The 5,247-nt window shown below is 40.3% G+C and overlaps 1 pseudogene; it reads right to left on the bottom strand.

The window, feature by feature from the left end:
- Positions 1 to 2,076: 2,076 nt before the first annotated feature.
- On the bottom strand, positions 2,077 to 4,087 carry LOC149258198 (molybdopterin biosynthesis protein CNX1 pseudogene; annotated as a pseudogene).
- Positions 4,088 to 5,247: the final 1,160 nt, after the last annotated feature.

The following is a 5,247-nucleotide window of genomic DNA, read 5'->3' as shown; positions in this document are numbered from 1 at the left end:
TTGTTGCAGGTATGGCAAGGTGAGGAATGGTGCAGAGCAAAGCTGATGTTTTAGTTCAACGAATGCATTCTGTTGTGACCTGGAAAAAAAATGGCTTTTTCCCCACCATTGGTACTTGACTTAAGGGCCAAGAGATATAAGAGAACTCCAACCTGAAATCTTTGGTAGAGATTAGCAAGGCATAAGAAGCTGCAAAGCTCTTTTAGAGTCGTTGGGGATAACCAATCCCAAATGACTTGGATCTTAGCTGGATCCACATGCACACCTTGTTCATCAATAATGTAACCTAGATATTGTACGTTGTCCATGCCGAAGATACTTTCTCCAAGTTAGCACATAAATTGTGCTATTGTAGAGTGTGGAGGACTTGCCAAAGAAGTTGCAAGTGCTCTGCCAAATCTTACTGAAGATGAGGATATCATCCATATATACAACTAGGAAAGATTTGGCCAGAGACCGCAAGATGTGATCCATCAACCTAATGAAAGTTGTTGGGGAATTCATCAAACCAAAGGGCATGACCAACCATTCAAAAATACCCTCCTTGAACTTGAAATTTGTCTTCCATTCATCATTTGGTTATATTAGAACACGGTGATAGCTGGATTTCAGATCAATCTTGTTGAAGTACTTGTCCCCCTTGATTTGGCCAAGAAGTTCATCAATCTAGGGAAATGGGTATATATTCTTGACTATGATTTTGTTCAGAGCTTGATAATCAATGCAAAGTCTCAAGGTCCAATCCTTCTTCTACAAGTTGATTTTTGAGTAGCTTAGGAGGTACTCCAAGCCGTAGGGTTCAGGGTTTGGAGAATGGAGAACCACAAGAGTCACTTGTGGGCTTGGAACCCAAGGTTGGGGTTTTGAACCTGTTAGCGCTTGGAATTCACCTAGGCTGAAATAGACAAACTCTCAAGGCTACATCAAACCATTTCACCTCGTAGCTAGCCCTACGAGGTATGAGAAGGCTCTCTCGGGTCAGATTTGATAGATCTTATAATATAATTAGGCTGACCAATTAAGAATAAGGATTTTAGGCTAGTAAATTGATAGGGGGTTTGATTTGATGATTTTTGGGGTTTTTTAATGGAATGACGGGGCTTTTCTGGGCTACATGGGCAAAATCACAGCTTCAAATAGAAAAATATAATGACTACACAGGTTGTCAACTAAGGCAAGGTAGGCATGCAATTTAACACCAAATCTGGTTTCAAACGGGATGGCAAGACTGGTGAGGAGTTAAGGAGGGCAGACAATAACTCTGAATCCTCCTTAAACAGTAGAAAACATCGAATGCGAACAAACTTATAGGAGGAGCATATAATACTATGAATTCCTACCTAATCACTTCATTTGTTCAGCTTGAAAGGGTCATGAAATGAAATGGAATATAACTGATTACATATGAGACAAAGGGAAAAACTTATGCTAAATCAACATACCACATGAATCTCGGCAAACAGAGCTGTGAAATTCCATTAAATTCTCTGTTATAAAACTGTACAATAAAAAGCTCTCTGCTTCTCCAGCAGCTCCCAGCGCTCAGAAAAAACTCTCCTCCCTCCCTCTCTACTTACAAATGAATTTTTTTTAAATACAAAAAATAAAAAATGCTGCCCAAAACAGGGGCGCTGTTTTAAACTGAAATTACAAAAAAAATTCAAAAAGAAAACAACCTTCTATTCTAAAACAGTACCATGTCCCTAAAAATCCTCTGATTGACTAATAAAAATATAATTGCTGGAGCGCAGATCCTCATATAATCCAGACTGATGACATTAGTGAGAAACCGGTTGCTATATTTGGACCCATTACAAGCTGTTCATCGCTTGTATGGATGAAATTAATTGGATGCAAGCTATGCCTTTGAAACTATCACTTAACAACCAATACTGCAAGGCGCTCGGACGGATCCTTTGGATCCCATTCGGCACGAAAATAGGTCAAGTAACTATCGACGATTTCGTGGCTTGGATAGCACAAATCACCACAGATAGAAATCTATACACGTATCCGATAATCCTGGCAGGTAACCATGATTTAGAGACAGGTGTTTGAGTTCTGTGCCAAGTTTTGCTATGGCATTGCTGTCACTACTACAATTCCGCCCTTTAGATTATCTTGCAGCCGATCACCATTTGCGTCCACGTTTAGAGTGCGATTAAATCCCAAGTCAAAATATAGATGATAAGGAGAACCGCGAATGAATGATTTCACAATGATGGCAGTACTTATGGTCCATGCTTTTATACCCTTCTGAATCCCAGAGACCAGAAAGGACATTCTCCACAGTTCTTCATATGTTGTGGCAAGAAACCTGCGCTGCCCATCCAGCTTTTCTGACAAAGAATTTATCACAGAAACTGCCCTTGAACCACTTCGATCAGGCCCAGCACCAGAGGGTACAGTATCGCTCACAGTCAGGACTGCTACCTTTACACTTGTATCACTATGTTCTTCTTGAGAATTCTTGAATATATTTTCATGTTTCGCACTTGAAAGTTGACCACTTAAAACATTGTCCATGGATACCGATGTCTGGGGAACAGGCATGCTGCTGACATCAGAAATTAACAGTGCCCACACCATTGTCCCTGCTGGAAGTATTTATTTCCTGCGGGCAATTCTAATAATGCATTTGCAGACTTCATGCTTAAAAAGCGGCTACTAACTTGATGTCCTGTGCTTACAGCAACAAAGCCAGGGTAACCAGATCCATTTCTTGTTCCCAATGAATTATAGCACGGTGATATCCAGGTCTTAAAGGGTCTAATGTTCTTGGTTCTGAAATGCGAGCTTGTACTCTCCAAAACCTGGGATCTCTCCAACCAATTAAGTGTCGGATTGCAGGAATAGCCATAAAATAGAAACAAACTAAGCAACTGACAGGATTGCCCGGCAAACCAAATGCAAGAATATTTTTTCCTGGCCTTGTTTCTGTTGATGCAACATTGATGGTTGCAAATGTTATTGGCTTTCCAGGCTTCATACAAACCCTATTAAAATATATAGTACCACGTCTCTCCAATAAATGCTTTATAAAATCCTTGTCTCCCATGGAAACACCACCTGATGATAAGAGAATATCCACCCCAGCAGAAACAGCTTTATCCAGCTTGGCTTCCAACTCTTCTTCTTCATCACATGCAATACCTAAATCCAATACTTTACATTGCTGCTGTGTAGCAGCTGCTAGTAGCATAGCCCGATTTGAATCCCGAATCTTACCAAGACCTATGAAATCTGATGCTGGATCTACTAACTCATCCCCTGTTGAAAGGACTGCAATTGTGGGTATTGGATAAACCTTGACCATAACAACTCCAATTGTGGCCAGCAATCCAATTTCTGCAGCACCTATTCTCTCACCAGATTTCAATACGACTGCCCCTTTTTGAATATCATATCCTTTCAGACATTAAAGCGGAAAGAAATGGATTTGAGGGTAGACCATTCTGTGGCCAAGTTGTTCCTCTTTGATAATCTGAAATAAGGGACTTGTGCTTTCTACTTGTTGCAAACTCAGATAAGATGAGTCCTGAAGATGAGCTTGATTCCGAATCTATACAAGCCACTCCAGAACCAAGTAATGTCCTCGATCCTACTTCATCATAAACGCTTGAAGCCCCAGTGGCATGGTCACCTTTTTTGGATTTCCTTGTCCACGGAAGTATTGAAACTTTATCTTCTGATTCACTTCATCTCTTAATATCAGACCTTCCATTAGGTGTTTTGTGTTCTCTGTCAGCTGATACTATCTGTTTTAACTGAAACATTGATACTACAGGACTGATATTTGGCACACTATCACTTTGAGAATCCCAATCTTCCTTTACAGCACTCGGCAATGTTTTGTCATCAACTGGTCTTCAGATTTTTCCTGGAGGTTTCCCTTGCAGAATTTTGTCGATGTTGCATGTGCGCCAATGTCAAAATAAGATGACTCAAGTAGTCCCAATACAGTTGAAGAATTTAGATGCCAACATAAAGACATAATGGATGGATAATTGTGTATTGCTGCTCTAAGGGCCTGCAAAGCTTCGAAATGAATGACTGGATGTGCCACTGTAGAAAACCTCTGTACCATGATAATTGAAACCATATGAAGATAAAACTTGACCAAATTCATCAACAGTAGAGTCTGATGTATGCTTTGCTTTCTTTTGTTTGTGCAGGGATAGAAGTTTGATGTATGCTTTGCTTTCTTTTGTTTGTGCAGGGATAGAAGTTTGAAGTTTGCTGCTGTGAAGAGCTGAAGATAAATTACATAATTTAAATCAATACATTAAATGATTTCTTCTTCAAAACCCTGTTTTGAAGAAGAATCTATCTCATGTTGAGACGGAGTCTAACATTGGCTCCACTTGGGATGGCAGCTGCAGCTTCCTGGAGGTGCCAAGAACCGCAGAACTTTGGTAGAGCAGACCGTGCCTCCACCATTGGGCAATGGAGTCATCATCAACAAATCAACACAGCTGAAGACTTATTTTCACACTGAAACTGAACTCAAACAAACTAAAAGCCACTTGAAACAAGATGCTGCCCTTATGGCTGCTTATTTATGTACATAACCTATTCTAATCTGCTGTACAAAGAATAGATCAAGTAATGCTAAAATGCCATATTAACCATGCTAATAGACCTGAAAATGAAGCCGCTTGAGAATGCTGCCACGAAGTCACAGATGCAGTTGCTGGCAGCCCTTCATGCACATATTGACCCTGGTCACAGAAAATACAGCCTGATCTGTCCATCAACCTGAAAAATGTGTCCATGTATGCCGCAATAGGATCACGGAAGCCGGACTCTGTTGGCTGCCCCAACTCTGCAATGCATACTTCCAGCTGCACATTGTCAATGTATACCTCTATAGGCAAATCTGTTATTGCTTGTTTCGAAGGAAGAAGGATTTCCAAGAACTTTTTAGGGTCTTGGAAATCATAAGACTGAATTTGCTCATCGAGATACTGAATCTCATTTTCAACTCTTTCAACAACTAACTCATAAAATCTAGTTTTGCCTTCAAGATGAAGCTTCGGAGATTTCACACATTGAAGGAAAATACTGAAAAATTCTTCATTAATTTCAATATCCGCTAACATCTCTCTAACTCCATCTAGAACTTCACAAAGTGCAGGGTCTGCCACATACCCTACCATTGCATGAACATATCAACAGGCACTGGAATGTCTGGATCAAGTTGGAGTCGCCAGGTGAATGATTCAGCCTGCATATGTATCTGATCGC

The sequence above is a fragment of the Pinus tabuliformis genome, chromosome 6 (genome assembly GCF_031772625.1).
Source record: "Pinus tabuliformis cultivar Carrire ecotype Pingquan chromosome 6, CPIR1, whole genome shotgun sequence".
In the NCBI taxonomy this organism is placed as follows: Eukaryota; Viridiplantae; Streptophyta; class Pinopsida; order Pinales; family Pinaceae; genus Pinus; species Pinus tabuliformis.
Note: the sequence above shows the minus strand (reverse complement) of the source record. Positions and strands in the feature narration are given on the sequence as shown.